The sequence below is a fragment of the Citrus sinensis genome, chromosome 1 (assembly GCF_022201045.2).
Source record: "Citrus sinensis cultivar Valencia sweet orange chromosome 1, DVS_A1.0, whole genome shotgun sequence".
Classification (NCBI taxonomy): Eukaryota; Viridiplantae; Streptophyta; class Magnoliopsida; order Sapindales; family Rutaceae; genus Citrus; species Citrus sinensis.
The window spans coordinates 14226080-14252642 of NC_068556.1; the positions used below are offsets into that span (position 1 = coordinate 14226080).

Below are 26563 nucleotides of genomic sequence, written 5' to 3' on the forward strand. Positions count from 1 at the left end.
AATGGAATTCGATGGTGAAGTAATCCGCTTCAATATCTTTGAGGCAATGAGGTATCCCAGTGATGTTCATTCTGTTTTTGCCATGGATGATATTAATACTTTGGTGCAGGATTTCTTTAAATTATCCGGTAATGACAGTTTTGAAATTGCCATAAGCAAAAATCTTACAAAAGATGATTCTAAGGAACATGCAAATTTGATAAAGTTGGATGATGAGGTAGAGGAAGCTATGGCGATCTTAGATGGAGCAGTCATATTACGCACCCATGGGTATAATGTTTCTTACCTTGAATTGCCTTTATTAAACGAGAAAATTTTACCTTCAATTGTGCAGGCACCTACCTTAGAACTTAAACCACTCCCAGAACACCTGCAATATATTTACTTGGGTGAGAATGAAACACTTCCAGTCATAATTGCTAAAACCCTCACCCCAGTTCAACAAGAAAAATTAATTAGGGTGCTTCGGGATCACAAGACGGCGATTGGCTGGACCATTGCCGACATTAAGGGAATTAGTCCTTCCATGTGCATGCATCGTATTTTGCTAGAGGAAGGGTCTAAACCAACGAGAGATGCACAACGCCGCCTTAATCCACCAATGATGGAAGTCGTAAAAAAGGAGATACTGAAACTCCTTAATGTGGGGATTATTTATCCCATTTCTGATAGTAAATGGGTGAGTCCTGTGCAGGTAGTTCCAAAAAAATCAGGCATCACAGTGGTCAAGAATGAAGAAAACGAGCTTGTGCCAACTAGAGTTCAAACTGGGTGGAGAGTTTGCATTGACTATCGTAAACTGAATGCAGCCACTCGCAAGGATCATTTTCCTCTGCCATTCATTGATCAAATGCTTGAAAGGTTAAGTGGTCACTCTCATTATTGTTTTCTTGATGGTTATTCAGGTTATAATCAGATCGTTATCGCTCCGGAAGACCAAGAGAAAACGACATTTACATGCCCCTTCGGAACATTTGCTTATCGACGCATGCCGTTTGGTCTCTGTAACGCTCCTGCCACTTTCCAAAGGTGTATGATGAGTATTTTTTCTGATTATGTGGAGAACATCATTGAGGTATTTATGGATGATTTTACAGTTTATGGTGATTCTTTTGATAAATGTTTAGATAACCTTACACTTGTTCTTAAACGATGCATTGACACTAATCTTGTGCTTAATTGGGAAAAATGTCATTTTATGGTTAATCAAGGTATTGTACTAGGCCATGTTATTTCTGAAAAGGGGATTGAAGTTGATAAATCTAAGATAGATCTTATACGCTCCTTACCACCTCCCACTAGTGTGAGGGGGATTCGTTCTTTTCTTGGTCATGCAGGTTTCTATCGCAGGTTTATCAAAGACTTCTCCAAGATAGCTTTACCTCTCTGCAACTTACTTCAAAAGGATGCAACGTTTGACTTCAATGAAGAGTGCCAAAGAGCTTTTAAGAAGTTAAAAGAGGTTTTGACATCGGCCCCTGTGATTCAACCACCAAACTGGGATTTACCATTTGAGATTATGTGCGATGCCAGTGACTATGCTGTTGGAGCCGTGTTGGGCCAGCGTGTGGGCAAGCTTCCTCATGTCATCTATTATGCCTCTCGTACATTGAATGATGCACAACTTAACTACTCCACCACAGAGAAAGAACTTTTAGCAGTTATCTTTGCCTTAGAGAAATTTCGTTCTTATTTAATTGGATCTAAGGTAATCGTTTACTCTGACCATGCAGCTATTAGGTACTTGCTCACCAAAAAGGATGCCAAACCGCGCCTTATTCGATGGATACTTCTATTGCAAGAATTTGACTTAGAGATTCTAGATAAGAGAGGTTCTGAGAATTTGGTGGCAGATCATTTAAGTCGACTTACCTATAACGAAGATGCACTTCCATTGCATGAGAACTTTCCAGATGAGCAGTTATTACATGTAGGTATAGTTACTCCTTGGTATGCAGATATTGTCAATTACTTGGTTACCAGGACAGTACCGAAAGAGATAACCCGTGCACAAAAGGCCAAGATCAAGAGTGATGCCAAGTATTATGTGTGGGATGAGCCATATTTGTGGAAGCATTGTTCTGATCAAGTTATTAGAAGGTGCGTACCCGAAACTGAATTTACTTCTATTCTCACCTTTTGTCATACTTTGGCTTGTGGAGGACATTTTGGACCAAAGAGAACAGCCCTTAAGGTACTTGCGAGTGGTTTTTATTGGCCATCACTATTTAAAGACGCATATTTGTTTTGTAAATCTTGTGATCGTTGTCAGAGAATAGGTAATTTGGGACCTAGAAATCAAATGCCACAATCTCCCATTCTTATAGTTGAGATCTTTGATGTTTGGGGCATCGATTTCATGGGACCATTTCCTTCATCATTTGGTAATCTCTATATTGTTCTTGCGGTTGATTATGTTTCAAAATGGGTGGAAGCAAAAGCCACCCGAACTAACGATTCCAAGATTGTGGTAGATTTTATAAAGAGTAACATCTTTACAAGGTTTGGAACACCAAAGGCAATTATCAGCGACAGAGGCACTCACTTTTGTAACAGGTCAGTGGAAGCTCTCTTTCGAAAATACAACATCACTCACAAGGTATCTACATCTTACCATCCTCAAACTAGTGGGCAAGTTGAGGTGTCTAATAGGGAAGTGAAATCAATCCTTGAAAAGACAGTTAATCCGAATAGAAAGGACTGGAGCTTACGGCTTGATGATGCACTTTGGGCATATAGGACCGCATACAAAACTCCTATTGGTATGTCACCCTACAGGTTGGTATATGGTAAGCCTTGTCATCTTCCAGTGGAACTTGAACATAAAGCATGGTGGGCTGTGAAACAATGTAACATGGAACTGGACGTCGCCGGTCAACACAGAAAGCTCCAATTGCAAGAATTAGAGGAAATTCGAAATGATGCCTATGAGAGTTCACGAATCTATAAGGAAAAAACTAAGGCTTTTCATGACAAGCAGATCTTGAGAAAGAATTTTGAAGTTGGACAGAAAGTTCTGTTATTCCATTCTCGCCTTAAGTTATTTCCAGGTAAGTTACGTTCTCGATGGGTTGGGCCTTTTGTTGTTATTAATGTTTTTCATCATGGTGCAGTTGAGATCAGGAGCTTAAAGACAGGTAAAGAGTTCAAAGTTAATGGTCATAGGTTGAAGCCTTACTATGAAAATTTTCAAACACTCAATGTAGAGGAGGCTCCACTTTATGAACCTGCGTACGTTGATGAGTGAAACTTGAGAACCAGGTCAGGCTGAGGACAATAAACTAAGCGCTTATTGGGAGGCAACCCAATGGCTGGAGAAAAGATTTGGAGAGCACGCCATAACAGATTTGATTTTTCTCCCTCTCATTCTCATTTACTTTACCTACGTTGTGTTGAATTTTGTTTGTTTCTGTTTGTGTGTCTCATCTCATTTTCCCATGTTTAATTCTGTCTTTTGTTAGCTTAGGCTTACATTGAGGACAATGTAAGAATTAAGTGTGGGGGGGTGGATTTCGAACTTAGTTTTTATTGCTTCGTCTTTTTCTTTTTACAAAAAAAAAAAAAAAAACAAAAACAAAAAAAAAACAAAAAAAAACAAAAAAAAAATTGTTTTGAATATTAGCCAATGATAAGAATTTGATTGACAATGAATATGGTTCTTAGAAAGGGTTGAATATTACCTTAGTTTATACTTGATTCTTGTGTTGATTTCCTCTTAATTGAGATTCTTTAAACCATGAGCACTAATATCAATTCTTTCATAATTTTGACTTAGAATTTGAGATTGACGCAGCCTGAGTTGAGAATTTTAGATTGAGTAAATGACTGTTTGTCTTGATTCTTATCTCCACAATACAGTGTAGTATACACAGGCACCATGGTCAGAAATAGCTACCTATAACCCTTAAGAGTGAAGCTATCCTTGAGTAATTTGGGCCTATGTACCACCAGTATGTAGAGGATAATCTACCATGAGAAGAAGGCTACCTTAAGGGGTAGAGTGAAAGCTCCTGACTACAAAAAAAAAAAAAAAAAAAAGGAACTTCAAAAGAAAATGCACACAAATGCCTGTAAAAAAAAAAAAAAAAAAATTAGAAATCAAGATGATAAGATTAGTTTGACCTACTCTTTTCTTTGTTCAAGGCAAAGGCTGTTGATATTGAAGATTTTGGGAATGGATTTTAATTGAATTGATTCACACACACACACTATGAGAATCAAAAGAAAGATGTGATTGACTATTGAATTACAGTTAGAACTTTGATAATATTTGAAATTTTCTTTTAGCTATATGATTTATGCAATCTTTGAGGCTAGTTTTATTTTAAATTCCTTTGTTCTTTTTCTGCTAAACTAAAAAAAAAAAAAAAAAAATTTGCAATGATGTTTGTGGGTATCATCGCTGAAGCCCTCACGAGACTATAACTCGTCCACTAGGGCCGCCTAGGGGTTTAAAGGCTTGTTTCATACGCTAAATGTAATCGTGATTTCCTACGAAAGTGGACTAGTTTAGGTTTTCTTTTTATTTTTGTTCTAGGTTTGCTCGAGGACGAGCAAAGGGTAAGTGTGGGGGAATTTGATAAGTGCATATTTTCCATATATTTTGCTTTTAATTTCTCCATCTTTTTCTTATTTTGATCTTAAATATTCTAGTTATTTTAGTTAATTTTTAATTTAATAGGGAATTAATTAATATACATATTTTATTTTTTTTATATATTTGCTAGTTATTTTTATTTCTTATTTTTAATTCATTGTATTATTTTATTGAATAGGGAATTAATTGGAGATTGTGGATAATAAAAAGGCATGAAGAAATTCAAATTGAGAAGGAATGAAGATTAAATTGGAAAAGGATTTAAATTAGAATTGAAAAAGGATTTAAATTAGAATTGAAAAAGGATTTCTTTATTCTTGTTGGAGAAGAATTCGGTCAACTAGCATTATAAAAGGAGAGCAGCTGCTGGACGGAAGGGAGAAGAGAGAGTGCAGGGGCTGATCCAATTCGGCAAGAAGAAGAAAAATCAACAGCCGAAATCCAATTGAAGAAAAAGGCAGCCGCTTGAATTAATCTCCATGATTGGTTTTGTCAATTCTCTTATTCTCAATTCAATTATGTTAGGCTAGATTTTTATTTGGTTGAGGGTGAATTCAAAACCCTAAACATGCTATGCAATTAAAATTAAATTCTACCATTCAATTTATTTAATTGAGATTGTTTATGTTCTTCTATAATTAATGTTCATGATTTATTCTTGTTTTGTTTGAGTGGCCAATTAGATAGGACTTGAATAAATTTTATTGCTAGATTAAAATTCTTGATCCGTAATTGTCTTGATATTTTAATCATTAGTAGCAGGTTGGAATCAGTGATTTCAATTGAAGAACATAACCTAGGTTAAATAATCCGAGCTTGTGTGTTTATTGCCTAGATCAACCTAATATCTTTCTTTGTTTAATGCTTCCATTATCTTAAATTTAAAGAGCTTGTTTTAAATTATTTAATGGTTAGAGATTAGGTGAAGAGCTTATTTTGCCTAACGACACACTAAGGAAAGATTGAGACTAACAGAGCTTATTGTTGTCTACGGTTGATAGTTTCAATATAAATTGATGATAGAATTAATATATTATGTGCATGTTTGGTGGTGGCGAATGATCCTTTAACCAAAGTTTTCATCATTATTATTTCTTTCTCCTTTAATTAGAGTTTTTATTAAATTCTTGTTCGTAATTTTAATTTCTTTATTTCTTACTATTTAGTTAAAAATTCATAAATCCCCCTTTTATTTTTAATTGGCATTTTCTTTAGTTAGATTAATTTATATTATTATTACTATTACTATTATTATTATTATTACTATTATTTTATTTTAAATCTTGCTTTGGAGTTAATAATAAATATAACTAGCATAGTCTCTGTGGGATCGATCCTTACTCGCTCTGTACTAATTATTTATATTAGTGGTAAGGTTTTAAATTTGGTGCACCTTAACGACACTACCAATATATAGGATAAAATCAAACCAAACCGAACCGAACCAAATTATAGAACCAAACCAAATTAATTTGGTTCGGTTCTATAATTTAGTTTGCATTTGATTCATAAATTAATGAACCATTTAGAACCGAACCAAACTGAATAGTACCCACCTCTTTGAATGGATAATATCGTAAAACTAAGGTGGCGTTTGTTTTTTAACTTAATAACTTAAAGTGACTTAACTTAATTAATTAAGTTAATTAGAGGTGATTGTTTTTATAATTTAATGAGATTTTTTAGATAATTTTGACTTAATAAAATAAGCCATTTTTTTTGGCTTTTTACTTAATGAAGAAATCTGAATTAAGTCAATTACTTGCTAATGTTAAAAATATCCTTGCTTTATAATTAATTTTTCATGTCTATCCCAAACTCACCCATAGACATTTACCCCACATAAAAATATCCTTGTTTTTTCTTTCTTATATTATATACAATAAAATTTAAAATTTATGGTATTTTATATATTAAAATTCTAAAATAATTATGTATTCACTTGAATATAATTTTATTTATAAATGTTAAAATATTGTGGTATTTAATATATTATTTATTTGATATTCAAATTTAATAAGAATACAAATGTAAAAGTATATTTTTTTAACTTTTTAAGTTGAAAAAAACAAACAACTTAATACTTATTTTCTGAAATTTAGACGAAAAAATAAACATATTATTTAAATTCAGAAATTCAGATCTATTTAAAATTCAGACTAATTCAAATTTATTCAAATTTCAGACAAAAAAATAAACGCCACCTAAATAGAGTTAACATGAGATGTGGATGTAAATATCGTGAAACAATTGGGTAAATGTTTAAGTAAAATAACGCATCATATACAAAAGACAAAGCACAGGCTTTGTGGAGTCAATGAAACAAAAGTTTCAAACATGGGACACGTGTTAAGTTAACAAAAAGTGAGTCGGCCGCAAATTACCAATGGCAAGAGAGTAGAGACAGACGGTTGGCTATATCATCCAATCGTAAAAGGACACGTAAGGGTAAACGTGGCAGTCATCGTAGGAAATGCAACAAAACCCAAAGGTGACAATATCTCAATGATTTGCATATATTAAATGTTGGACGCATATAAACCATTCCCTCACCCACTTCCCCACGTGAAGGTGACCCAACAGAGGCTGTTCCTATTTGTCCAAATGTCCGGCCTTTAATTTGATAATTAATGAGAGAGAATATCAATTACAAATCTTATTCCCAACTTCTAAATTCTCTTCCCATTCATTTGATTTAATCTTAGTAGCAATGCTATGTATGCATTGAGAAAATATAACTTATATTTTAAATGATATACAGCATGTCAACGTTTCATAAGTAATGTGATATTATGTATTAATGGTAAAAAAATATAGTTAACTAACATCTAATACATAACAAATTATATTTAACTATACATCCTACTATATAAACATAAGGTCGTTGTTATATTTTTATATTTATAATGCGTCAATTCTTTTAACACATTTCTACGTCTCAAATGTTTAACACAATATCATTTGGGTTTGGATGGGGTTAGAGAATTTTGATCCGAACAAAAAATTGAAGTTAAATGGTAAGCATTTTTATTTTTTTTTGTGAAATAAACTTTAGAAATAAAATGAAGAAGCACTCTAAAAAGTAAAAGTGAAGCCAACTAAGAAGTCTTTGGCAAGAACACTTGCTTTCACAATGTATGTCCCATAAAAATAATCTGAATGGCCAATGGGGCGAGCGACACGTGGCACAGCACGTGCACGGCACTTGTCCGTACGGTACGGCACGACACGAGCACATTTCGATAGGGCACGTGGAGCAACATGGCACGACATGCACGTGGGCCGGGCCGAGCTTAGAATTTTAGGCATGCGGGCCTTAAAAGCACGACACGATTAGAGATAGGGCAAAGTACGGCACGCGAAAAGGCACGTAATAAGCACACTTCATTGGTGGGCTAGCACGGACCCGTGGGCTATCAATAGCACGTGAGCCAAAGTATATCAAAGTAAAATTTTATAATGAAAAGTAATATAAAATGCTATGATTTTACAAATATCATGAAATTAAATTTTCTAATATTTTTTTTAGCATAGGCTTTTAAAAATTAATTTAAGTCCTAGTTTAAATAAATATTCTAATTCTTTTATGTTTATAATTTATTAAACGAATAAATAAATATCATGATTTTAATAAATAAAATTATAAATATCATGATTTTATAAATGATAAATAAAATATTTTATGACATTAATATTTCATTTATGAGATCATAACTTAATTAATATTTAATGGAGATATGTTTCATTTGTGAATGAAATATTTTTCATATTTATACACAAAAAAATAAAATTATGAACTAAATATTTTTATGATAAGTTGTGACTTGTGATTTGTTATATTTGATATCTCGTAGTTGTGACTTCTTGTAATTGTTATTTCAGGATTGTAATTTTAATTTTAATTCATCATTATTATAATGTATGGAATTAAATTTATGTATTGTTGTGTTATGATTGGTTATTGTGAAATTGTGATAAACTAATAATAAAATGTTAATTGTTCTCTTAATAAAAATTATTATTATTTATTATTATTATTATTATTAGACTGATGAGCTTAAAAAAGCACTTCAGGCACGTGAACTTGAATAAAATACTTCAGGCACGTAGGGTTTTTTAGGCATGCTAGGCATGTGGGCTTAAAAAAAAAATTGATGAGCCTTTTTTGGGGCACGGCTCGAGAACAGCACGAGTGCGGGCCGTGCCGGGCCCTTAAAAAAATTGGGCACAGCACAACCCACCAAGTTGGTGGGCCGTGCCATGCTAGCCCCCGGACTCTTGTGGGCCCTTTGCTTAACAATCGACATGGCTCGTTGGCCACATTTAATTTGAATAATAGTCTCATGTAAAAAAAGAAAATAAAAACTATATTGAAAAATAAAAACAAAGTGAAACCTAAGATTTAATTAGAAAGATTTCGCTTTTAACTTTCACCTCCTCTTTCAAAAGTAGGGTGGCTAAGCATTAATTGTTTTTATATAATTTTCACTTTTTTCTTTATCTTTCAAAAAATTTGTCGCAACCCTGAGTTTGGTTATACATAATTTTAAGCATAAGGTTTAAACTATTAAATCACATTCATCCTAATGAATCTTGTCATATTATTTCACATATAACATATAGCAATTCTTGAATTATAACTTAAAATAAAAAAAAAATTACAATATATGCAATAATTAAATTATCATGGATAGTAATCCATAAGTTTATATCATAGCCTAACCATTATATATATCATAGCCTAACCTCATTTCAATAGCTTAAATTGATTGTACATAAATTTCTTTCTAATCCAAAATTAATTAACAGCTCGCTCTCCTCATATTACACTCTCAAAAATTTTGTCCCGTAAAGTTCTAAGCTTCTACGAAACTTAAAAAGAATTGTAAAGAACCAAAAATAAAAAAATTAAACAAACAGCAACAATAGTTTTTTTAAATATTTTAATTTATTGTGTTTACTATTTGAGGAGTTTACACTTTCACTTTTTAATTTACAACATAGGTAAGTAAATAAACATTTGGAAAGTAAAATTAGATGAGTCTTTTGTAATACTCTGAACTATTGAAATGAGTATCACCTAATAGCTAAAAACTAATGTCCAAATTTATATTTAGAATTGTGTTCCTCAAACCTGCCTTATCCTAAACTTACTTCCTCTCATGTTCAATTTTTTTATTATTTAAATCTCATTTTTCTTTATCACTACTAACAATTTGTAAACACAAATTTAGACACAAGTTTCTACGTACACGAAAATAAACTTTAGCTAGAGAAAGAGGAGACAAAAAGAAATAAAGGCCAAATAAGTAGTTTGTTAATAATATAATAACAATTAAAACTTTAACTTAAAAAATGGGGAAATAAATAAATTAGTGGATTCAAATAGTTTAATCTCTTAACTTTTGATAAGTACTTAATTTCACATAACTTTTTATTAATTTCTTTGTATTTATTTGATATTTTCTTGAACTTCTTACATCTTTATTAGTTTGTTACATTTTGTAGGAGTTCTTTAGGCAAAGAAACAAAAAGGAGTAAAAAAGCTATAAACTAGTGCGAAGAATACACAGATTGCGACTTCATGGATTTTCATTGCTTCTTAGATGAATTTTTGGGCTCTATTCACTATACTACGATATAATAAACTTAAGTTAAAGTTAAAAATTAGATTTAAATCATAAAGATTGATTCTTAAATGGATAGTCAGATATCTTAATTGGGTTTCATTAAAAATGAATTTTAGAACTATTCTGCAATATGGGTCTATTTTCTTGGGTCAAAATCTTATTCTAATAATGGAAAAGAAGTCAAGAACGAATTTTATTATTCCTATAAGGAATAGGATAGAAACTTTATAGAAAGGTAAGAATTCAGACACCTTAGCATAAGAAAAGCGTGAAGAATTAATTCAAGAATACAAGAGAACACAACAAGTAGAGGAAATGACATTTTTTAGAAAAGACCAAGCCACTATAGCCTCAATTCAATCAACAATTTTTTCTTCTCTTGTCTTTTGGAAGTTTTCTTTAATGAACTTCACTTTGAATATTTTAAACATGTGTGAGTAATCTTTTTTATTCGTTAGGATTGATTTCAATACCTTAGAGATGAATTTTTAGTTAATAAAGTTTAGAATTTCTTCATCTTTCTCTAGCAAATGTTATATTTTTCTGATTTTAATGTCAAGAATTATTATCTTGTTCATTTAGTTGCACAACTAGATGAATTTGATAGTGGTTTAAATGCTAATTTAGTGTTTTTCATTCATAATCGTTAAAGAACAAAACAAATTAAAGTGACAGATGGTAATAAATGATTATGAGATATTTTCGTTTGATTGTATGTGAAATATAATTTAAGACAAAAATTAACTCTATATGCCCCTAGAATTTTGTGCTCGTGTTTGTTAGTGTGTCCTTGGTATACGTAGAAATTTTAAGCTAATTTCTTTAAATTTATATTGGGTCTTTAATTTAATTTTCATTTCAGGTTATTTTTGTGTTTTGTGTTAATGACTTATCAATTGCAAATGATCTTTTACAGAAATAATCCTTGCTTGCTACTATACTCATGGGCAACAATATTTGAAGAGAAGGATTTAAATGAAGTGCTTTTTAGCAGTGTCAACTTTCTCATGATAAATAATCTGGGTGTGCCCAACAATCTTGGGCACATGGGTTCGAGTCCTAGCGTTAGCACAACACTAGGACTCGACTCCCCCTATATAATAGGGGTCTATTTGTCTCCCTACATAGGGGTAGAATCGATCTCCCTCTAGTATTGACAGTAAGGGTAGATCTCCTTCCAGTTTTAAGCAAGGGTTGAGCTTCGGGTTGTGCTATAATAGGATTATTCAGGAGTATTTCGACTAATCTCTGATTGTAAATATCAGTATATAAAAAAAAAACTACTTTGTCATGATAAATAAAATTTAAATGACTATTTTATCCTTTATCAATTCAAAGGTAAAAATTTTAGTGATCTTATCCTTATAGTTTGGTCTATACACAAACTTAAAACACTTTGGAAACAATATTCCGCAAACATTTAACTAAAATTTATTATGTTAAAACAATTCAATTTTTCACTTTTAAGTAATTTTGCTTGTCAGAGTTTTAATATGAAAGGATAAAAACTAGTTGTAAAACAGTTTTTTTTTACGAAATAATTCCATTAACATCACGACAACCATTCTCAAAGATAACAACATAGGTGTGGTGGAAAATCTTCCACCTAAACATAAGAATTCCTTCAACAGACAGAACATTTTGATAATGCATCTGCTGTTGTATAACAAACTCTTGAGATATGTCGAACCTCAAAAGAGTGCTATGGAGAGAGTACGTTCTTCACATTATAAATGAGCCAAAACAACTCAATAAGAGTACTACGTCGATCTGAAACGAATTGAATCACACCAAGTGAATTTGACTCAACTATTAATAGAGATAAACCAACCTACCTAGCAAGTCGTGATATAAAGCATAAGACCTTAGCCTCAGCCAAATCAACATCATCAGAGAAAACCCCTTGAGCCATTCCTGCAGCCATCACCAAACCATGATGGTTTCGCACAACAACAACATATCCCACAACATCCTTATTTGCACCGACTGCTGCATCAACATTCAGTTTCATCCAAACCGTAGACAGTGGCTCCCACTTCACACTCTCATGTCTATCACTGCTTAAATTACAATCAACACTACTGATACCATGCCTGCCGAAATAGTCCAAAATCCCTTCAGCCCGTCTACAAATAGATTGTGACCAATTATTTTGGCCCTTAAACAGCATATTGTTTAGTACCTCCTAAAGACACCACATAATCATCACCAATAAGCATAAATCATTTAAGATAATGTAGAAATAGCATATTAAAAAAAACTTTAGTAATCATTTGAAGCATCACATAAAACCAAATCAATAAAGATTGTATCCCGCCAAACTCATCGTGTAAAAGCACAATGAAATAAAGCATGAATAAGGATCTTATAAGAAAACCAGCACAAACTACAACAAGCATTAAACAATACCTTTTGATTTGTGAGATTAACCTTTGTCGAAAGGACATCGTGCAAAACGCAACAAAGAAAAATCTTTACCTTAGGGGGCACCTTCAAAGTCCAAATCAAATTCTAGCCCTTTGATACTCTAACCGATGTTCCCGCAGCTGCTAAATCTCTAAGCTGTACTGCCAGATGATTCCCAGATTTTATAGTGTACACTTCACATTTATCAAAATTCCAAAATCAATTCAACATCAGTAGGTGAAAAATGCTCTCGTAATCGTGCCATATGCAAACCATTCCCAATGTTAAGCAAATAATCTATTGTCGTTTCAGGTGGTAGTGAAACTGGTGAGATAGGCCTAAAAGTACCTAGTCTTAGTAGCCACTTACTGTCGTGTATATTAATGCTACGACCATTTTCAACACGCCAGCGAAGACCCGTTATAGTAGTTTTCGTCCCCAATGAATACTCTGCCATATGTAAGAAGGATTTGAGTTTAATTCTGCATGGAAAAATAGGCTATGCCGTTATTGGTCACAGGACCTTCGTAACCAATAAATAATCATAAAGTAGTAACCACCACCTTTGCTTAGCCAACATGGATTGGTTTAAACAGACAAGATCCCAAAACCCAAGAGCCCCTAACTTCTTTGGCTAACTCATTCTTTTCCACCTTATCAACATGGAAAGCATTGAATTGCTGTTGAAAACGTCAAATAAAGTACCTGCCAAACAGAAAACACTCATAGTATATGACGTAATAACCTGAATAACTGCCTTAATTAAGACTTCCTTCCCACCACAAGAAAAATTTTTATCTTGCTAGTACGCTAATTTCTTAGCAACTTTAACAATATTGGCAATTTCTGCCAACTATAGTTGGTATTTCCAAATATCTTTCATAAACAATAATCTCAGCAAGCCCAAACAAAGTTGTTATCTTGCGCGAAACATTTTGATCCATTAGGGCGAAAAAGAATAGAAGATTTATCATAATTAAAAATTTATCCCTACGATGCATAATAGCAATAAAAAAAAGCTCTTTAGTCAACAACAATCTGCCAAAGATGCTTGGCAAAATACAAGACTGTCATCTGCAAACAAAAGGTGAGAAATAAATAAACCAGAAGCAAACCGTACCCCTTGAATAGTCTTAACAGATTCAGTAGCATGTATTAAAGTGGAAAAAATGTCAGTACACAGAATAAATAAATAAGGCAATAGAGGACACCCTTGCCGCAAGTCCTATTGAGACCAACACAAACCCCATACTTTGCCATTTATATTGAAAGAAAACGTAATTGCAGTAATACATGCCATAATCAACCTAATCCACTACTCATAAAAATCCAAATGACGCATCACTAGTTCTTTGAAACCCCATTATTCCCAATCATATGCCTTACTAACATCAACTTCATTGCCACTAGACCCTTTTTTTTAGATTTATAGATTGGAGCTTATGCAAACATTCATATCCAACTATAACGTTATCAGTAATTAACCTATCTAGAAAAAAAAATACTCTAGTTTTGTGAAATAACATAACACAAAACTAACTTCAAATTGTTTGCAATAACCTTGGCAATAACGTGATGAACAATATTGCATAAACTAAGTGGTTTGAATTCAGCTATCGTAGTTAGAGATTGTACCCTTGGTGTCAAGACCATAACTGTATGATTTAAATCACCAACAAAATGTACCATTATTTAAAACAGAGAGGCAAATAAAAGTAACCTGAGGACCAACTGATTGACACTAAAAAGTATACATTTAATAAGGATAAAATTATTATTTTTCACTTACAGTGTTAATTAATGCGCTAATTATTCCTAAATGTTCTTAACACTCCCCAAATATATTTTTATGTTAAATTAATGTGTAACATGTTAATTTTGATTTGCAGATAAATTTCAAGAATAATGAGGAATTGGAGCTAAAAGCAAGAGACAAAGAAGCTTGATTGTATTCATATATAAAAGCTAAAAAATAAAAAATAAAAAAATAATAATTGAAAAATGTGCCTGAGCCACTTATCAAGATGAGCAAGTGGTTGCCACCATCCACTTGCTTATCCCTTTAATTATTAAAAATAATTATATAATAATAAATTAAATAAGAATAAAATGAACAAAGGTGGAGGCATTTGTTGCCTATAAAAGCCAAAGAATGAGAGCCGAGCTGGGGGAGAGGGGAGTGAAGTTGAGGAATTTCTTTCTTTCTTTATTTTCTTTTCTTGTTTTCTTTTGTATTAATTTTCTTGTAATATATTTCAGAAATTTATCAATAATAAAAAGAGTGTTTTGTTTTCTTTCAATATGAATAGCTAATTTTACTAAGCTACGGTGAAAGGTGAAGCTCAAGGTTTAAAATCATTAAATTAATTAGTTTCTCAAGTGAGTTTTAAGTTTATTTTATTCTTTTATGTTTATTTTTATGTCATGTTAATTTATAGATTTCCTTGGATCTGTATGGTATTTTGATATAATGTCGACATAATAATATAGTTGTGGCATATTGGATACTTGATTCCATATTTATCCACACACATAGTTAGTTAAAAATTAAATGACATAATAATTAACTGGTAAAAGTGAGAGAAAATATAAAAATGAAAGAGTATTTAAACTATAGTTTGAATACTGAGAGTAGATCCCGTAACCTTAACATATTTTAAAATTGATTCATAGTGATTTCTTTTCCCGCAATTAATTTTCTTTGTTTAACAAATTGACTACTAGATTTTAAATTTTATGTGGCTCGACTCCGAACTCGCCGAATTATATTATAACTAGACACTCTTATACTTGGGAGTAATAACACTTTTGAGTCATGCCACCAACCACTCCCTAACGGTCTTGAAAGAAAACAGGGGGCAACCCATCTAATCCTGGAGCCTTAGTCAAGTGCATTTGCATCACAGCCTGATGAACCTAATCCCCAGAGAATGGTAACATCAACTCCCTATTTATAGCATCCGTAACCCGTACGGGCACATGTTCTAAAGCTGATACCCATTGTTGATAAGTTGGATTTGATGATGAAAACAGCTTCGCAAAAAACTGTTCAATGATAATTCCCATCTCAGCCACATATATAACCATCTGACCCTTGTTATCTAATAGTCCCCTAATCAAATTTTGTCGTCGCCTCGTTAAAGCAAAAGAGTGAAAAAAATTGTGTATTCTTATCCCCTTCTGTCATTCACAATACATGAGCCCTTTGCCTCCAATACAATTCCTCTTCATAAAGCAAGCCATCAAGCTCTCTGTCTAGTTGCCTAAGCCCATTAGTATCACTTTAAAGTTAATAAGTTTTTCGAAAAGCCATTAATTCAGTATGCTTGGTGATTAGTGTTAAAAATTGTATGTTTATTAAGGAGTAAAAATGTTATTTTGTGCTTATAATATAATTTACATTTGTAATTATGTAACATATTATGAATTTTTTAAATATTTTATTTTGTGTATTTTTGTGTGTTTATTAGGTAAAAATAATAATTTCACGTAGTTTGAGGCTCCAAACAAATGTACAGATGTCAAATTTAGATTCCAGATGTCCGAGATATTAGGTCATTGTTGATGAGGAACTGCCATTTTTGTTGTAAATTTATAAGTTTTTACCGCAGTAAATGTGGTAATTGTGAAATTATAAGTTTTTATCATGTTAAGTATGATAATTGTTAGTGGAGTGTGTTGGATGTCCTTGAATGGATTAAGTTAGGTATATACTTGTTAGTGAGACAAATGTAAGGTTAAGATGTAATTAGTTTTATTTATTTGTGTGGTGTGGATTAATCTTGTATTATTATGAATAGAAAGGGGGGGGGGGACACACCTCTCCACACATTTTCTTCTCTTCTTTCCCTTCAAATTCTTATTCTCATATCTCTTTGTAATATATTTTCAATAAATAAAATTAGTTTTATTTTCAATTTTCAAATACTTTTTTAATTATGTTTTTTATTTTAATAATTCCCTTTATTTCAATTATGTTTAGTTAAATATTAATAGTTAGGGGAAGGTGAAGCTCTTAGGAAATAAACATGATTTAATCAAATTCTATTTTTAATTATATAAATTAAATTATTTTCTATTTAATTTTATCCATTTTTTATATTTTGAAATTTTGATTTATTGTAAACAAACATTGGATTTTGGCACAATGAATTCTTAATATCTTAGTATAAAGTATGGTAAAATTGTATTTTGACTTATTGTAGACAAATTAAGTTTTGGCACATTAAGTACTTAATCTATAATAAAATTAATGGGAAAATAATTGTAATTTATACAATTAATCTTTTGAGCAATAAAATAAAAATAAAAAGAATTTATTAAATTGTACTTATTACTAAGAGTGGATCCATAACCCTAACCCTAACTAATTTTATTTTATAGTTTTTCTCAAATCCAATTACATATATTTAAATTTTCTTTTCTTTTTTTAGATAAACTTAAATAAATAAATTAAATCATTTCTCTGTGGATCGACCTCGGACTCACCGAGATATAGTATAACTAGACACTCTTATACTTGAGTGGCGAATTACGAGTGTTTATAGTCATCCTTAGGTTGATTTGAACAAGTATATACCTAACTTATACAAGTATAATTAGGTTGATTTGAACAACTATAACTAGGCACTCTTATACAAGTATAATTAATAAATAGCTTGACACGATATGACACGATAAATTATCGTGTCATATCTATATTGACTACCTCAATATAATTACACGTTTATGAAACAAGTATCGATTTGATATGATACAAACACAACACAATTACACAAAGTTAACACATCCAACTTCAGTGACCATAAGCATTTTATTATTTTGATTTCGTATCAAAATCATATTCTCTCGACAAAAGTACTTATATTTGTTTCCTAAAAGCTCAAAAGGGTGAAGCGGTCCACGGTGCCTGGGTATACTAATCAAATATCATGTGATTATAAAATTCTTTTTATATAATTTTGTAAAGTTCATGGTACTTAAAAGATGTTTTCATTGTTATCCCTGAGAAATGGTCTACTACTAGTTCTACCTTTTAAGTTCCAAAATTAGACTTCATTTTTCCGACCATCAATTAAATTTGGTTTTGTGAAATGACATCTTTACCCTTATTTTCTAAAATAACCCTGTACTAGTCTTCATAATTTTTTCCACCACTTTTAATTTTTGACTTTTGCTTACTTTCTTAATTTTTTATACATTTTCTAATAATTATTTTACATTTCTTTTTAATTTTTTTAATTTTGCAACACAAAATTATTAATACTTAAATTATCTAAGTATAAAAGGATTATTAAGTACAAGTATCATTCGATAGTAAAAGTACGATATTGAAATAGATGAGTCTATCAACTTAAAAATATTGGCACTGGCAAACATAGTGACGGAACCAAACAATTTATATAGAGGGGTTATTCTTAATAACAATGTTATTATCTAACAATAAGATAATAAAACGAATTTAATTAAAATAATGCCAATAGTTATAATAATAGCCTCAATTTCAACAACTTTAATAGAAACCAAAATATAAGACTTGAATCTAAGGTTTAACGATTACTCTTCCAATTCTCATTCACAGATCCACTAAATTTTTTTATTCTATTATTATACAAAACAAAACAACACTATAAAATGTACACAAATCACAAGAACAAATTTATGATGACGAATAATTATACTTTTTACTATGTAAACAGACAAAAACATTTATTAATTTAATATTTACTATATAACTTAACGGAATAATTGTATATAATGATAATTATGAATGAAAGATTAAGAACTAAGAATACAATATTGGATTCTTGAAGGCTTTAGAAATTATAAAAGAAATTGTTTGGGGGAAAAATAGCAAAGATAGCATAACGCCACGTGTCGACGAATGGAATAACTTCAGTGTGATCCGAGGTACCCCGCATGATTAGAGGTACCCGGCGTGATTAAAGGTATCCGGCATGATTAGAGGTATTCGTCATGATTAGAGGTACCCAGCACGATCAGAGGTACCCCGCATAGATTGGGGTACCCCGTATAATTAAATGTACCCCATTTAACTCTAGAGTAACTCGAGGTATCCCACATAGGTCGGGGTACCCCATATAATTCGAGGTACCCGGGAGATCAGATGCAAGAAACCCCTCTGAAAAAGACCGCCATGAGAAACGTCTCCACCTCTTAAAAGATAATATTTGATTTTTTCAGAATTAAATATCAAAACGTCGTACTAAAAAGGGGGGAACAGCCGCCTGCCACTCCTGCCAAAGTGAAGGACACTATCCCAAGGACAGTGGTCCTCAGCTGCCTACCCAACAGCTACTGCAAAGGTACCCTGGACCACTCTTCAGCACGCTCCACGTTTCTAAAGGACGAGATACACCGCAAACGCCTTCTTGATTCCCAAGCATGCACATAATGGCCCAAAAATCATAAAAAGGTAAAAAGACGTTAGCCAAAAAGGATACACCACGTGGCAGCTGAGGTACTCCATATATAAAGGTACCTAGGTTTCATTCTCCATCATGTTCTCATTCACTCACACTCCACAAAATAAGTTTTCTTCAACCTTAAACCTTAATTTATAGAGGGCTGGCAAGCTCTCTTTACCATTAAAAAGCTTGAGTTTGCTAACTTGAGCGTCAGAGTGTGAATGTCGGGGTACCTTAGCTTCACCTCTAACCTCTATTTCACCGTTTTGCAGGCATGAAGCTCATTTGGAAGGATTTTTTTATTGGTTCTGACCTTTCTCCATTGTTGCCACTCCCTCTTCCCTTCTTACCTCCCCGAATTTCAGATACAGCCGCTTGCCACCCCTGCCAAAAGTGAAGGATACTGTCCCAAGGACAGTGGTCCTCAGCCGCCTACCCAACAGCTACTGCAGAGGTATCCTGGACCACTCTCCAGCACGCGCCACGTTTCCAAAGGACGAGATACGGCACGAACGCCTTCTTGATTCCCAAGCATGCACATAACGGCCCAAAAATCATAAAAAGGTAAAAAGACGTTAGCCAAAAAGGATACGCCACGTTGCAGCTGAAGTACTCCATATATAAAGGTGCTTAGGTTTCATTCTCCATCATGTTCTCATTCACTCACACTCCACAAAATAAGCTTTCTTCAACCTTAAACCTTAATTTACAGAGGGCTGGCAAGCTCTCTTTACCATTAAAAAACTTAAGTTTGCTAACTTGAGCGTTGAAGTGTGAACGCCGAGGTATCTCGGCTTCACATTTAACCTCTATTTCACTGTTTTTCAGGCGTGAAGCTCATTTGGAATGATTTTTTTCTTAGTTCTAACCTTTCTCCATTGTTGCCACTCCCTCTTCCCTTCTTACCTCCCTGAATTTCAGATACACCACACACAACAAACCAGTGAGGTACCCCGTCTCCCCCAAAAATACAAATTCATTGTTCTAAATAGGTTTACCTTTTCTTATCCCCAAAATCTATCGAAAACAGAAACTAATGAGTCAAATTATTTTTTAGATTAAAATAAGGATTCTGAAGAGCAAAAAACTTAATTTCTTAAATGCAAAGCCTCTAACTCTTGTAATTATTTAAAGAAAGTAGTTTTTTTAAGCTTTTATAATAGGATAGAGTTTAATTTGAGCCTTTATGAAAGAAATTACCGGGAACTTAAATCAATGTAATTAAAATTAAAATATTACATATTTGAATAAGAAAAAGAAAATACCAGGGGCTTAAATGAATATAATTGACATAAAGATATTGCATACATTGAATAAATAATTGAATTTAAGAGGAAAGTTTAGTTCAGAGGGGAACCTAGCCTTTGTATGTAGTCACTGCTTGAGTCTGTCACTGGGTAAACATATGATTGATAATCAATATTTTAGGGTTATGATTTTTACATTAAAAAATATATATATAATTATCTTCTCGTGAAAACAACAAAACTATTAAAGAGACTCTAGTTTTTTTTTAGCTTCAGTCAGAGGTTTTTTTTTTTTTTTTCCTTTGACAGGAACTAAATTACTTAACTTTAATTATCAAAACTACCCTTTACATAATAAATTTATTTCCTACCATATAAAAGCTTAATTACTTTTTTATTTTACACAATCAATTTTTTAATAAAATTTTTGATAAAATTTTAAATCATACTACTAAAAATTATTTAAGACATTTTTTTCTTAATAGAAAAAAATCAGAATTTCTAAATTTTATCTTAAGTCTAAAGTCTTATGCACTGTTTACTTCCCGATTATTCAGAATTGGTAGGAATCAAAATGAGTTAGAATTGAGATGGACTGGAAACAGAATGAGAAATGTGAATTAGAAAAGTTGTGCCTTGAGCTATAGAAATCATAATTGGAACCAACAATACTCCCATTAATATATTTACTTTTGTATTATAATTAGAGTGAATTGTTTCAAGTTATAAAAATGCCCTTAGTTAAGATTATTTACTTTTTACTAATTAAATAAATAAATAAACATTTTAAAATCAAATAAATGCAAATTTATTATAATATGGAGTGTAATACAATGATTTTTGAGTAAAGTACTTATTATTACTACTGCTACTAATAATAATAATTGCATTATTATTTTTGTTATTGTAATTTTTGTTGTTGATATTATTATTACTACTACCACTAATAATAATAGTATTATTATTATTATTAGATTAATTATAAAAATAATATTGTAATCATAAATATTATATTATTATTATTATGTAACTTTTAGTAAGGCAAGATCGAAACTTCAGAAATAGAGTAAAGTAGTTAGTTCAAAGAATGAGAATCATGTTCTCACCTCTCCCAATGGGAATATGATTTAGATTTGTCATTTCCAAGTTTGGTGAGTTCCAATGAATTTATTCTCATTCTGAAATGTAAAATAAGCATGTAAACAAGTAATCATTCTCATTCCTTCATTTTGATTCCTTAATCTGAGAAGTAAACGTACCACTAACGTGTTATTTAAATTTAAATTCTCAAATATGCCCTATATTTTCTATTTATATTAAAATTTAATTTATTGTATTATTGTTAATGTATGCCTATTTTTAATTATTCTTTTAAATTTTTTAACTTTAAATAATTTAGGACCCGTTTGGTAGCGTTTTTACCCATTGTTTTCATTTTTGTTTTCATAATACAAACGTAATATATGTTTGGTGAGATGGTTTCAAAAAACAAATCACAAAATAACAAATTCAGATATAGTGTTATAACTACAAACATGAAAACGTGTTTAACATGTTTCCTAAATATTACAAACTAAACTCAAAAATAGATTAAGAAACAAAACCGATTCTCTTTGGCAGCAACCCTCTCCCCCCTTTCATCGTTCTCGATCTGGTCAACCCCCCCCCCCACGGCCATCCTCGATCTAGTCACGGCAGTAGTGCTTTCTCCTTTTCTCCCTCCAACAAAATTTTCTCTGCCGCTATTAAAGATTGAGAAGTCAATCACGAAGATTTGAATTGATTGTATAATTATATGATTTTATTTGTTTCCTTTCTTACTTTTGTACAGCTATAGAAAGGAATCACATTAATGGGTTTGCCTTAGATTTCGGCATTCCTCTGCTTTTGTATCTTGTATATAAACTCATGATATGGTGGCTGAATAATATATACAGAATTCATTCAATTCTTTTCATGGTATCAGAGCGAGATTCTGGTAACCAGATTCTTCTGCTCATCCCAGCAATCTGATTTTTTTTTTAAAGCCATCAATCCATGGCAAACAAAGAAAAAGCTTCATCACCAATCTCCAGCCATGAAGATCCAAGTAACCCATTATTCCTTCATCACTCTGATCATCCAGGAGTAATATTAGTGTCACAGCCCTTAACTGAAGACAACTATAATACCTGGAGCCGTGCAATGATTATGGCATTAAGTGCGAAGAACAAAATCGGGTTTATTGATGGATTTATCAAGCATCCTGGAGACACTTCAGCCGCTGAGTCACAGCACTGGAATCGCTGCAACGATATGGTCAAATCATGGCTGCTCAACTCTATATCAAAAGAAATCTCTCTTAGTGTGATCTATTGCAAGTTTGCAAGTGAGATTTGGACGGATTTAAAAGAACGACTTTCACAGGTAAATGGTCCATATATTTTTCAAGTTGAAAAAGAAATTCATAACTTGGTGCAGGATACCATGTCGATAGCAACATACTATACTAAGCTGAAAGCATTGTGGGATGAACTGGATGCACTTTGTTCAATTCCAACGTGTTCTTGTGGCTCAATGAAAGCAGTTATCCAATATCAGCAAAGCCACAAAACCATGAAGTTCCTTATGGGACTAAATGAATCATACTCTGCAACTCGCGGATAGATTTTATTGATGGATCCACTTCCGAATGTGAACAAGTCATATTCATTGGTGCTTCAAGATGAGCGTCAGCGTGCGGAATCTTCAAATCAAACCATTGCACCAGAAGCTGCTGCACTTGCTGCAAAAATGAACTCACGAGAAAGGAAAGAATACAAGGATGTGGAGAAGAGAAAAGACGGAAAACGTGAACGCCCAAAATGTGATCATTGCGGATGGGTTGGCCATACAGTTGACAAGTGTTATCATATTCATGGATTTCCTCCAGATCACCGAAATCGGAAAGGAAATTCCAAACCAAGTGCCAATCAAACATCCTCACTTGCTGTAGATTGTAAAGAATCAAGTGGTTATTCATTTACTCAAGAACAATGCAAGCAAATTCTTGAGCTCTTGAACAATGTTAATAAACCAGGTCTTATGGCACATCATGTAGGTACTTCTGCCATGACTCACTTGTCAGGTAAATTCATATGCCTCTCCTCATCCTTAGAATATACTCCATGGATCATAGATAGTGGTGCTACAGATCACATGGTTTGTTCCTCATCTTATTTAACATATTCTACGCCAGTGAAAAATCAAACTGTCAAACTACCAAATGGTTCATTAGCTCCTATCACACACATTGGATCCATTAATTTTTCTTCACAATTTACTTTGACCAATGTTATGTGTGTACCTACCTTTCATTTCAACTTAATTTCTATAAGCAAGCTTTCCCAAAATTCACAATACTCATTTATCTTCTCCTCCCAATCTTGTGTAATTCAGGACCTACGCTAGAGAAAGACAATTGGGACGGGAACTGAACGGGATGGTCTATACTACCTGAATGTGTTCAAGGAAGTCACATGTCAATCAGTGAACTCTTTTCCTTCTCAATTATGGCATCGTCGTTTAGGACATTTATCAAATAAATCTCTTCATCTACTTTCTACCAATGTACTTGACATTAAAGCTTGCGACATTGGTAATTGTCCAGTGTGTCCTTTAGCAAAGCAAACAAGAGTAGAATTTTCTTTAAGTTCAATATCTTCTACTGCACCTTTTGAGTTATTGCATGTTGATATTTGGGGAGGCTATCAAACATCTTCTATTTCAGGAGCCCATTATTTTTTGACCATTGTGGATGATCACACTCGATGCACATGGGTTTATCTAATGCGTCATAAGTCTGAAACCCGTCATCATTTACAATCATTTGTACAACTTGTTGAGACACAATTTTCTTCAAAGGTTAAAACCATCCGTAGTGACAATGGCCAAGAATTCATCATGCCACTTTATTATTCTAACAAAGGAATTATTCATCAGACTAGTTGTGTCTCCACCCTACAACAAAATGGAGTGGTAGAATGGAAACCCGACATCTCCTTAATGTAGCACGTGCATTACTTTTTCGAGCTAATTTACCAAAATATTTTTGGGGTGAAGCCATTCTTACAGCCACATATTTGATTAATAGGATACCTACACCTAATTTATCTGGAAAATCTCTATATGAAATGTTGTATAAAATTAGACCATCTTTTAACCATCTGCGTGTTTTTGGTTGTTTATGCTTTGCTTCCACACATGCTCAAAAACCATCCAAGTTTGATGCACGTGCTACTCGTTGCATATTCATTGGTTACCCTTATGGACAAAAAGGATATCGAGTCTATGAAATAGAAAATCGTAGAGTTTTGATATCCCGTGATATCATTTTCAATGAAGATCAATTTCCTTTCTCTAATTATTCAAGTCCATCACATTCTCCAGTTTTGCCCATGCCATTTCCTATTCCAAATGACGAGAATGTGCCCCCAAATTGCAATGATAATCCCACACCAGCTCTAGAGCAAGCCACTGATATTTCAAATATGCATTTCAATGCTTCGATTGTGCCACGTAGATCTTCTTGCCCAACTAAACCTCCTGGGTATTTGCATGACTTCCATATCCAACATAGACTCCCATCTCAGATGTCTCAATCGTCGGAATCAGCTACGGTCACTTCTCTTGGTAATCCTTATCCTTTATGTAATTTTTTATCTTATGATTGTTTGTCTTCTCCTCATCAAGCTTTCACCTCTTCCATTTCTCTTCAAACAGAACCTAAGTCCTTCTTGCAGGCATTTCGAGGCAAAAATTGGCGAGATGCTATGAGAGCAGAAATAGATGCTCTTGAAAACAACCAGACATGGACCTTGACTTCTCTTCCTCCTGGCAAAAAATCAGTAGGGTGTAAATGGGTTTTCAAAGTCAAGTATAAACTCGATGGTTCTGTTGAACGATATAAAGCACGTTTGGTTGCGAAAGGTTTCAGCTAAATAGAAGGGCTTGATTATACAGAAACATTTACTCCAGTTGCCAAGTTAGTGACAGTTCGTGTATTACTTGCAATTGCAGCTACACAAAAATGGCATCTTCATCAACTTTATGTTAACAATGCGTTCTTGCATGGAGATCTTCATGAAGATGTCTACATGGATCTCCTTCCTGGATTTGGACGAAAGGGGGACACAAGGTTTTGCAAACTCAACAAGTCATTGTATGGTCTAAAGCAAGCATCTAGACAATGGTTTGCTAAACTTTCTTCCGCCCTTAGAGATGCTGGCTACAAGCAATCAAAGGCATATTATTCAATGTTCGTCCAATCAGAGGAAGGAAATTTCACTGTTGTTTTGGTGTATGTTGATGATGTGATCTTAGCTGGAAATAATTTGAAGAAAATTCAAGAACTTAAAGAATTTTTGAATGGTTGTTTCAAACTCAAGGATCTTGGAAGCTTGAAATATTTCTTAGGCATTGAGGTTGCATGCTCGAGAAATGGGATTCATCTCTGTCAAAGAAAATATGCTCTTGAAATCCTTGAAGACACGAGTTTTCTAGGTGCAAAACCAACAAAAATTCCTTTGGAGCAAAACTTGAATTTAAGTGCATCGGATGGGGATTTATTAACAGAACCATCATCATATCGGAAGCTCGTTGGTAGATTGATTTACTTAACTATAACACGACCAGATTTGGTGTATGCAGTACATGTGCTAAGTCAATTCATGGACAAGCCATGTACATCACACTTAGATGCAGCACATCGAGTTTTACGATACATTAAGCAAGCACCAGGCCAAGGGATATTCTTGTCAACACATAGCTCAATTCAGTTGAAGGCTTATTGTGATGCGGATTGGGCACGATGTAGAGATACTCGAAGGTCGATTACTGGATATTGCATCATGCTTGGAGAATCACTGATCTCTTGGAAAAAAAAGAAGCAAACAACTGTCACTCGATCTTCAGCTGAGGCTGAATATAGATCTATGGCAACCACTTGTTGCGAAATTACTTGGTTAAAATATTTACTTGAAAACTTGAAGGTGAAACATTCGCAAGCAGTTATGTTATATTGTGATAACAAGGCAGCCATTCATATTGCTTCAAATCCTGTTTTCCACGAGCGTACAAAGCATATCGAGATTGATTGTCATCTTATACATGAGAAACTTCAAACCGGCATGATTCAAACAGCCCATGTACGCACCAGCCAACAACCAGCTGATATTTTTACTAAAGCTCTTGGTTCAGCTCAGTTTCATCATCTACTTGGCAAGTTGGGTGTTATGA

General features: G+C 32.9%; 1 long non-coding RNA gene across 5 annotated transcripts; it reads right to left on the reverse strand.

Annotated features, from left to right (window-relative positions):
- Positions 1-11747: 11747 nt before the first annotated feature.
- On the reverse strand, positions 11748-14587 carry LOC102621739 (uncharacterized). Of its 5 annotated transcripts, none has more exons than XR_008052307.1 (4): positions 13754-14586; positions 13197-13338; positions 12706-13115; positions 11748-12412 (listed from the first exon to the last, which is right to left on the reverse strand). It is a non-coding gene; the product is annotated as an uncharacterized LOC102621739 (long non-coding RNA). The 5 variants fall into 5 exon arrangements; XR_008052304.1 differs by having other exon boundaries at positions 12706-12827; positions 12982-13115; positions 13197-14586; XR_003062054.2 differs by having other exon boundaries at positions 12706-12827; positions 13003-13115; positions 13197-14578.
- Between the last annotated feature and the right edge of the window lie 11976 nt (positions 14588-26563).